The following is an 11,465-nucleotide window of genomic DNA, read 5'->3' as shown; positions in this document are numbered from 1 at the left end:
AAAAGGTTCTCAACTTTAATTTGAAGTAATTTGACGATTTGAATTTCCTGGAGCTCTAGTGGAGACTCAGGTGAGATCACAGGGTTCTCGTTCTGGAGAAACACCGGAGAACCTGGAAACCGATCAGGGAAGCCGCTCGTGATGAAAAGGAGATGTGTGTGTATTAGCTGTGATGTGGCAGACGGGTTGAGGCTGTGTGTTTGATCAGTGTGAGAATCAAAGGCATGACTGCGGTGCTGCTGCTAACGAGCTTTAATGCAGAAGCAGAGTCAGGGATGTGCTGATGTGTGATCTGAACTCATCCTGACGGTGAAATACACGCTCGCAGATCAAGAGAAACCCACTCCGTGCCTGTTTGTTCACCAAATCAAATCTGGAGTCTGCTCTTCACATCAGGGAGCAGAAAATGTTGCCTGCTGTCGAAATAAAAGAGCAGACATGAGAGACTCGCTCACACCTCAGTCGTTACGCTCAAACCCAAAATAAATTCACGCAACTCAGTCGCGCTTGTTCTGAGCCAGATCCTCCGCTCCTGGGCGTCCGCGCCGCAGAAAAGAAGCTTCACGCTCAGAAATGACATGAAAACATCCCAGCGCTGAGAGATGTGCTTGTGCTTCAGGATGTTGGTTTTGGCGGAGCGTCACGGTGAGACGGAGAGTTTGAGCGGCTCTCCCGGGCGTTGAAGTAAACAGCGCTGGTGTTTGTTGAGGTGGAGGAGAGTGAGCAGAGTTTGTGTCTGTGACGCTGGAGATGTTCTCTCTGCAGTGATTTGGAGTTTCTTTCTTTCACTGACATGTTGAGCAGAATTAATTCTTCACACTGCCCTATCTATCTGTCTATCTTTTCATCCATCCATCCATCATTCTGTCCATTCAACATCCACCCATTGATCCACCGATCCATCCATCCACCCATCCATTCATCCACCCATCCATCCATCATCCATCCATCAATCCACCCATCCATCCATCCCATCACATCAATTCATCTATCAATCCATACGTCAATCCATCCATCTATGATTCTGTCCATTCAACATCCATCCATCCATCCTTCATTCTTTCCGTCCATCCATCATTCGATCATTTATCATTCATCTTTTTTATCCATCCATCCATCCATCCATCCACCATTTTATCCATTCATTTATCCGTCTATCCATCCCTCCATCCCTCTATAAGGCCTATATAAACCTTTACATTTTTTTGGAATCCTTCAAAACTTTGTCAAGTCAGCATTCCTAGATTGTCGTCTAACTTACCTTTTTTTTATTTTTTATTTCACTTAATTCAAATCCTACTTTGTTACATTCAGATTCAAACTGTAGTTCTGCTTCCTGTTTACTTCCTCAGTTCAAATTCAAGAATTAAAAAGCATTCACAATCCAGTTATGAATTATGCACAATACTACCACAATATGCATCATTTACCGATCACAACATTTGTTTTATGTGTAGTAGTATTTTTTCTCAATATTTACTCTCAACTCGCCAAAATAATAGATTTACTCTCACTATTTACTCTATTACTATTTACTATTTTCTACAACTTTTGCACGTTACTGGCACGTGGTATTTCAGTTTAGCTGTTAATGACCCGGTCTGGTCGCTATCTGTTTGTGTGTGACCGATCTCTTTTCCTCTCTGCAGAAGACTGTCTCCTGGAGAAATCCTACACAGACTGCGGCTACAGTCAAGGCAAAGATGACGACTTCGACTGGGAGCAGATCAACACCCAGCAGAAACCCTCCTCAGACCCCTGGGTGCCGTCAGGTCAGTCCCTCACGCCGCTCTCTCTCACTGCACGGCTGATTCTGGATCAGAGACTCTAGAGCTGAGTGATTCACACTGATCTGTTTCTCTGATGGATTGTAATGGTGTTCTGCAGGGTTGTGTCTGTGATTCATTATTTGAGCATATGATCAGGGTCGCTGTCAGCGCAGCAGCTTTGATTAGCTGACGTGTCATTGGCCCGACAGACTTCTGCTACGCCACTTTAACAGATTTTAATGGGAAGGTGAAAATGCCACTTATCTGTTCTGCAGAGCATCCAGAGAGAGAAGAAAACTGACCCATTTATGAACAGGAGGGGTTTATTCTAGGATAATGTTATTTAGGATCATTTACTTCTCATTTCTTGTTAATATTTTGAACTAGATTTTATTTGTGTTTTTTCTGTTTTCACTTGAATTTTTGTTAAATGTGTTTTTTTTTTTGTATTTATTTTAGTGCTTCAAATTAAAAATGAGAAATGTAGCTGAAATAAACAAACATAATATATATATACATATTTGTTCAATGTGAGTAAATTCCACTGTAAATTATATTAGAAAAAAAGAAAAAGAGAATTCCTAGGTTACTTACCGAAAGACAATAGCATGCCAAAGGTCGTTTAGACTCAAGAACATGACACAGATTGATGTATACATTACTCAGTAAAGCTTAGCATGCACTAGTTTGAGAAAAGGAAGTTTAAAAGTGGAAATATTTTCCGTTTATTGAGCCATTGTGTATTGTAGAGTTTCAGATCCGCATTGGGAATACTTGACTTATTTTGACCTTCCTATACCACTGTTTTAAAACAATGCTTTTCTATATGAGTGAATGTCTGTGTTTAGAGTCTGTTTACCATTGTTTAAGTTCATGAGCATTAATGTTGTCTTGTGTGTGTTACTCAACACATTGTCACAGATTTAGATTCACTAAATCAAAAGAGTTTAACATTGAAAGAGGATTGTAGATTCAGCTGCGAGCTGGACGAGTACAAGAACTATCAGTTTAGTAAGTATTAATGGTTATTAAAGCGGTGTGGTGTGTTTGTGTGGTCGCTGGCGCTCGTGAGGTTGTTTGTCACACCCTAATAAACGCTTCCATTAGAAGCAGCAGCCGTGGCGTTGGCTCTTAAATCTGATGCCTAACCACACAGATCCTCCACGCCCGAGACAGCAGGGACAGGATTCATTGTGAGGACGTGGCTAATTTCACTTTGCTGCGTAATAAGGGTGGAGAGAAGCCGACAGGAGCGTTTGCTCTCGCAGCGCTGCTGATTTATGTGAACACACAGTCCTGCATCACTGCAAAAAAACACAGACATATTTTCCAGTTTACTAAACCTTTGAGTCTCAAATACTAATGCAGTTTTCTTGAAACCACACAAAACCCATGCCAGACCAAGTCAAACAACGTCATCTGAATGAAGAATTAATATTGCTGAAATCCATATTTCCCAGCATGCATTGCAGCATGAATCAATGATGGGGTTGATGTTACAAGATTATTGTTTTGCTGACTTCATTTAAAGTTTTTGTTGTTTTTCTATCATTATTGTTCAACCGATAATCGGCACCGATATCTGATTGCTGGAATAATCCATTTTTGGCAGTCCAGCCCAAAAGTTATGATAGTTATTATCTATTTACAATACTTCTTTGTCCAGCTGGTCAATTAAATGCATTCATTAATCAACGGCGTTACACATTTAAAGCTATTGACATGAGGAGACAAACCGATATGTTCATGCAGCCGACCAAAACATATAAACAAATCAGAAACGCATCCGATTTCAGTTATTTTTATTATTCAACTTTATGCATATTTTAGAATACACATATGTATTTTATTTCAATAATAAGGATAATAAATGCTGTAGAAGTATTATTCATTGTTAGCTTGGTAATTTCAACATTTATTAGTACAATTTTACATTTTAAAGTTGTATTTGTTTACTTTAATTGCTTATTGGCTAATTAACAGGAATGAACATGGCATAAACAATATATTAATATTAAATGTTAATATTTATGTTTATAATTCATTTTTTTTTCAAATAATTGCAAATTTACTTGTTTTCATTCAGTATTTTTTATATAAAATATCGGTTGATTTATCGGTTATCGGCAAAAAAAAATCAAATTAAATTTAAAAAAAATCAAAAGTTTGTAAGTCACTTTGGATAAAAGCATCATGTAACACATGTATCTGCTGAATAAGGCATTTTGCATTTAGCGAATGACCAAATGTAAGTGTTTTAAGACACAGTTGAGACAGCTTCTGAAGCAGTTTGCATGTAAATGAGTGAAGTCTGATTGTTGGAGCTGCTTTGGTTCTTCTTCCGTGGTCTCTGAAGTCTCAGATGTGGGTGTTTTCTTCATTCCTGCGGCCCACTGACCAACCGAAGCGGTTTTGGGTGGTAATCAATACGAGAAGCTCATATGAGCGTGACAGCCGGTCTGCAATAGTTCACCCTCCGCACTCGATGACAGCTCTTATCTATTTAATTCTGTTTCACTTCCAGCGAGGTCAAGGCCGCCGGGATATATTGGTGTTTTTCATTTGGCTGGTGTCAGGCTGAACGCCCTGCTTCACACGCTTTCTCTGAGAATAGATGGAGCAGGTATGAGTCTGTCTCTGCTTTCTCATTAGCGTGCCCATAATGGCATTAACCTCCGGGCCACATTACAGATCCAGGTGCGGCTTGGAGAAGAGAGGACCGAGAGCGGGCTTTCTGTGGCACTTAGAAAGGTCAAACTCATGACATCGGTCAAGAAGTGCCCCAAAATCAAAAGGAAAAATACAGAAAATACATTTTTTACCAAAAATATATTTGACATATAGTTTGTTGTTAGTATAAACGTATAAACTAGTAATTACTTGGCATTTATTTTAGTATTATTATTATGCATAAAGGATTTAATTAAGATGTTAGTATTTTTGTGCAGTTTTTATTTATTTGATTACTAGTTAACCAAACTATCTATTTATTTATCTATAAATAAATTAATAAAAATACATGCATTCGTACATGCAAATAGAATGCATGTATTTATGCATTTATTTATTATATTATTGTAAATAAAATTGGAGCTCTGTCTAATTAACATTTAAATAATACATTTACAAACAAAATATATATTTTTAATATATACCAATTATTGATTTATTTATTATAAAGACATTCATTCATGCATTCATTCATTCACTCATTCATTCATTCGTTCATGCATGCATTCGTTCATTCACTCATTCATCAATTAATTCATTAATTCATGCATTAATTTGTGCATTCGTGTATTCATTCATGCATTCTTTCTTTCATTCGTTCACTCATTCATCAATTAATTAATTCATTCACACATTCATTCATTTGTGCATTCATGCATTAATTTGTGCATTCGTGCTTTCATGCATGCATTCATTTGTTCATTCACTCATTCATTCTTTATTCTCTTGTATAATGCGTTGTTGTGGTGCTGTGTTCGTGTGCTTCTCTCTCACTGTGGGATGTTGCTGATGTAGTGAGTATCATGTGTCTCCATCAGAGAAAGTGTTCTGCTAACAGGTGTAACACACACACACACACACACACGTCTGCTGTAATACACTTTACTCTCCGTCCCGATGAAAGATGCTAATAGCTCCATAAATCTGCAGCCTGTGCGCTTCATATCCGTGACATCACTCGCTCAAGGTAATTCGTGACTTTACTGACCTCACATATCTGAAGCTTTAAAACTGACAGGAAATCTGCTGGAAAACACTCTGAGACTCTAATAAATCTTCTAATAAATCTTCTATGTCATGTTCATATGTGAACATGACAGAGACAGAAGCAGAAGGTTTGGTTATGGTCAGGTTCCTGGTCAGATGTACAGTATCTGCTGTTTTGCTCTCATCAAACATGATCTTGTAGTTTGATCGTCTTCGGCTCTGATGTGTTAGATCTGTAGTTCATGTTGTGATGGTGTAAAGTTTCTCAGAGCTGTTGGAGGAATCTCAAACCTCAGTTCTGGACTGAACTGGTCTTCAGACGTCTGATTGGTTCTTCGCTCACACTCCCACATTTATTATAAATGCTCCAACATATTGGACAGAGTTTGTGTTTCCTGAACCCGTGTTTGTTGTGATTTCTTCTGGATCCTTCTGCTTATTCTGGGAAGAACGCTCTCTTTCACGTCAGTCACCACACTTTCCACCTCGCTCTGCTTTATTTGAGCTCATATTTCTGCTGTCTGATGCTTTAAACAGCCAGTGTAGTGCTGCTGTGAACACATAATAATAATAATAACATGTTATTATGGTTAAACAGCACATGGAATTACTGAAAACATGTTAGAGTTATATTCACTATTACCAGACACCATAACTCCGTTCCAAACTACCTTATAAACTGCTAATACGTAGCAAATAAGGAGTTAATTGAGGCAAAAGTCATAGTTAATGGTTAGTTAATAGTGTGAATTGAACCCTAAAATAAAGTGTGACCAGATTTTTTTTTGTCCAAAAAAAAATAATAATAATAAATATTAGTGCTATTATTTTCATTAAATATAATTATTAAATAAATAATGTATACTTATAGAATTAATTATTAATTAATATTAATTGAATTAATGAATTAATAATAATATAAATTGAATAATATTATTCAATATTATAAACTGATTACATTTGTATAATATTAAAATGTTTTATAAGTATTATAAGTTGGCAGGTTTTGGAACCGAAGCTGAAAGTCAATAGAATTGTCTTATTTTGTATAATAATAAATATATAATATAATATTTTAATATGCACATTACCACTGCCACTACTACTAATATCATTATTATTTATATTATAATATTTTTTTTCTTATGTGTAATTATAATTTCATAATATTTCATAGGATAATAATTTAATTATGTTTATAATATGAATCATTTAAATTCTATAATAATAATTAATTATTTTTGTATGAATAGTAATAATAATAAAATAATAATAAGTATTAATGTAGGATGAAATTAATTATATTAAATCAACAGAAATGATTTAAATATTAATAGTTGTAATAATAATAATAATAATAATAATAATAATAATAATAATAATAATAATAATAATTACAATTCATTATTGTATTATTGTATTAATGGTAATAGTTATAATAACACACTATTATTATGATGATGTTGAATGAGTTCAGACTGAATGGACGTCTGATGTCTATTCGAGTGCATGTATCTGCAGTCTTCAGTAACAGGTTGTTGACATCGCTGCAGATCAGAGAAGAGCACGGTCAGCGCAGGAATAATGATGTCCTGTAGATGTGAGCGGGTCTCCTCGTCACACTCTCGCTCGGATTGAGCCGGACGCTCCGTAAGCGGCTGTTAATATGATCCGAGCGCAATAACAGCGAACGCCCGCCGGGTCACGCGCTTATTAATGCTTCAGATGCTCCACGCTATCAGGGCAAACACAGCTGCTCCCAAATAAATAAAGCAGTTCATCAGCGAGAAGCGCCTCATGGATCTGTGATAACCGTCCGCTAGCGTCTGTCTCACACTACACTACAGGCACTGCACTGCATTCTGGGAGATATTAACACTAGCTTCCTCATGAGGACCTAAAGATGTCCTCACAAGAACAACATTTACTGCTATTACTGTACGATTGGTCTTTATAACGTGATGAATACACACTCACAGACACACACTCACTCTTACTCTCTCTCTCTCACACACACACACACACACACACCTTTATTTATTTATATAGTGCTTTAAACAAAATACATTGCGTCAAAGCACTGAACAACATTCATTAGGAAAACTGTCAATAATGCAGAATGATAGTTAAAGGCAGTTCATCATTGAATTCAGTTATGTCATCTCTGTTCAGTTAAATAGTGTCTGTGCATTTATTTGCAATCAAGTCAATGATATCGAACTGATGGCGGTCATATAAGTACGATTTAAATCATGCTAATGCACTTCCACTGATGCCAACAAAGTGTTCAAGTCTATGCAAAAGAATGTTGTGGTCAATTGTGTCAAACGCAGCACTAAGATCCAATAAAACTAATAGAGAGATACACCCACGATCAGATGATAAGAGCAGATCATTTGTAACTCTAAGGAGAGCAGTCTCAGTACTATGATACACGCACACACACACACACACACACACACAGATGTAACCCTATGGAGAAGCGTCTGAACAGAGAGCAGAAAAACACAAAGGATAAACTCCATCCCATCGTTCCATCATGATCCCTGTATTTACAGCCTATTGTGGTGGATTATATGAGAGGGATCAGATGGTGGTTTCAGAGCTGCTTTATCTCTGCAGGACTTTAGGAAGACGGAGGCTGAATTGAATTAGCTGGTGTTTGTGGTGAAATCGCTCTGATTTCTGGAGTGAATGGAGCCCAGCGGCAGCTTGTTCAGTTCCTGCGCTCGCTCGGCTCTGGAGAATTATGGCCGGCGGTAAAGCTCTCGACACGCACGTAATGAAACTCCCGCGCCACTATTTCATCCTGCTTCACTGCCGTATTAATTAAATATCCATTTACGGTGCTGTAGCAATTTATGGCTGGTATCTGCTGGAGCCAATCCCTACAAACAGGCCTCATGTCTCTCTGGTGCTCCGCTGGAGAAGCTGTTTGCTGGGATTGATGAGAACAGAATGAAGCTGAAGCGGTGCATGCTGGGACGCCCTGTGATCCTGATGGAGAGGTGATTTGTTGCAGGGTCACATCTCTCTAAATCGTGGCCCGTCAGAGACGTATAAAACACAAGCACGCACTGCTCTTTCTTCACGCAAACACGGCATTTCAGATCATTAATAATTCATTCATTCATGGGAATTTGAGTTGAGTGTAATAAGTTTTGATATTTAATTATACACTTAGAATCTATTTACATGCATAAACTGTCATCTCTATTATCTCTTTACAGACTAATAATAATAGTAATCCAGTTCGATTTCATTAATTCTGAATAATACTGAGATATTCTATGTTTGGCCACGCCCACTTGTTCACGAGCCAATCATATCCTGATGAGCATCATCAAGCCCCGCCCTTCATTGTTTTGACGTCTTGAAGGTGTTAGATGTCTCCAGGGAATTAGCGTGCGATTGTTTCAGTGCTAACTGAGGATTTTCTGAGCTGCTGCTAACGAGCCGTCGTTAGAGTTCAGCGCTAATAAGGCTGTGACGGATCGCTGTAAGAGACACGGACTCATTACTGAACAAATCAAAGAACAAGTGGCTCAAGGTCTCTTCCTTCATCCGCACCGGAGCGTCTCCGAGTGTCCAGAAGCGTCTGGAAATCATCCGTTTAGTGCCGGAGAGCTCAGACACAAATCAGATCAGAGGGAGAAGCTGAGATTTCCTCTGCTGAAGGGTAAAATGAGGCAGAACTTTGAAGAGAAGAAGCGTGTGGTCCAGAGGTCAGAGGTCGCTTTCTGACCCTTTTAGGGGATTACTTCATAATGCAAGTCTTTCTATATTCACTTTAACACTGTCTGTAGCTGAACCTCACCTAAGCTGCATTTATTTGATCAAACATAGAGGAAAATGTGAAATTTGATAAAATTAAGATTTGCATAACAGGAATAAATTCTGTCTTTATAATATTTTTAAATAGAAAAGCAGTTCTTTTTAAATTCAATTTTTTTCACATTTTTACTGTATTTTTGATCCAGTGAAATGTATGTAATCTAATAAAAACTAGCTTTGATCACATGCATACATTTTTACAGAATATTCAAACAGAAAACAGTTATTTTAAATTCTAATAATATTTCTTAACATAAAACTTTTTTCAATCCAGTAAAATGTATTTGATCAAATCAAATTAAGCTTAGCATAACTGGAATAAATTACATCTACCAATATATTCAAGCTGAAAAACATTTTTTAATTCTAAGAATTTTTCAAAATTTTAACTATTTTTAATCAAGTAAAATTTATTTGATTTAATAAAATGAAGCTTAGCGTAACTGGAATAAATGACATGTTACAATATATTCAAATAGAAAACCATTTTTAAAATTCTAATAATTTTTATCATTTTTGTATTGTATTATGTATCCAATAAAATATATTTGATTGCATAAAATTAAGCTTCACATAACATGAATAAATTACGTCGTATAATATGTTTAAATAGAAAGCAGTTATTTTAAATTCTAATATTTTTTCACATTTTTGATCAACTGAAATGTATGTGATCTAATAAAAATCACCTTTTATCACATGAATAAATTACATTTTACAATATATTCACATAGAAATGGTATTTTTAAATGTAATAATATTTCACAGTATTTTTGATCAGATAAATGCCACCTTGGTGAGCACAAGAGACTTCTTTCAGGAACCAATCAGAATTATCCCAAACTGTAGAGTCATGCTCTTACGTGATCATGCTGAGATGAGGAAGACTGATGTTTGTCTTGAGATCAGATCCGTCGTGTCGCGTCTACAGGAAGTGTTTGGCCGCACAGGAAGCAGATGGGCTCCTCCAGAATCTGGCAGACGTCTTCACATCATTCATGAAAGCCATTAGAGCGAAGACAAAGATGTGCCACCTGGGCAGGAACAGACTGCTCCTGAAATGAAATCACTAGAAATAAATAAAAAAAGGCTGGAATTACAGGAGTTTGTCACGCACACAAATTACCTCAGATGAGCTATTCATGCACAGAAGAAAGACTGAATTGCCTCCATTCTTCTTGGTAAGAGGCAAAGGAACAGTAAAGTACTAGAATTATGTTGCTTCTTACCTCTATGGGAGAGGACATGTGCATCAGTGGCTTTATCTTGTTGTACGTGATGATTTTCTCTTATTGTACGTTAGATTTCGGCCTGGTGAAGTTGTAATTGTGTATGATTTACTTCGATTATATGCTGCATATGCTTTCCTTAAAAAGGCTCTTCATTTCCTGATTTCATTCGGAAGCCAAAATGCATTTTTTTTAGTTATTTTCATATTAAAATTCTTTAAATATTTTGAATAATGCATTTTTTAAATAAAATATTAATACATATTCCTATTTGATTTGTTTTTTTTTTTACTTTCTTGAAATGCATAATATTATGAATTATGAAAAAAAAAAATATATAATAAAAAGTAATTGTAATTCCAAATGAAATCAGGAAATTAGGAGTATTAAAAGGAGTTTTAATTTCCTGATTTCTTATATTTCATATATTCATTTTCATAAGCTAATATCTCATTTGAATTAGTTTTTTTTATTTGCCTTTTATATTTTATTCACTATTTTAAATATTTTTATTTTTTCATTTATATTAGAATTTGTATTTTTATGAATATATATTCATTATTATTAATACATATTAATATATCTTAAAACTATTTACTATTTCAAATGATATTTTATTTTAATTTTGTTATTCTATAAAGAATGTTGTATAAATAAATGTTAATATTAATATTTAATAATAAATTAGGAATGCATATGAATATTTATTAATATATATTTCGATTTTTACGCTCTCGTGTGGTTCTCGATCATGTTCTCTCAGTGTAATGATGTGAAGTTGGTAACGCGGCTGGGCTGTGATTTAGCGGCGGACGCTCGGCGCGTGTCTCCAGCGTTAAACGAGCTCATAGATCAGATTAGCGCTAGCCAGAGCTCCATTTCCTTCCCATCATGCTTCAATATCAAAGAAGCGATC

At 36.0% G+C, this 11,465-nt stretch overlaps 1 pseudogene; it reads left to right on the top strand.

Annotated features, from left to right (window-relative positions):
- Nucleotides 1-1,554: 1,554 nt before the first annotated feature.
- The window catches only part of LOC113083120 (receptor-type tyrosine-protein phosphatase mu-like), a 55,368-nt pseudogene continuing 45,457 nt past the window's right edge, over nucleotides 1,555-11,465 (top strand).

The sequence above is a fragment of the Carassius auratus genome, unplaced genomic scaffold (assembly GCF_003368295.1).
Source record: "Carassius auratus strain Wakin unplaced genomic scaffold, ASM336829v1 scaf_tig00037424, whole genome shotgun sequence".
NCBI classification, from domain to species: Eukaryota; Metazoa; Chordata; class Actinopteri; order Cypriniformes; family Cyprinidae; genus Carassius; species Carassius auratus.
The sequence above is the reverse complement of the archived record's forward strand: the minus strand, read 5'-3'. Positions and strand labels throughout refer to the sequence as shown.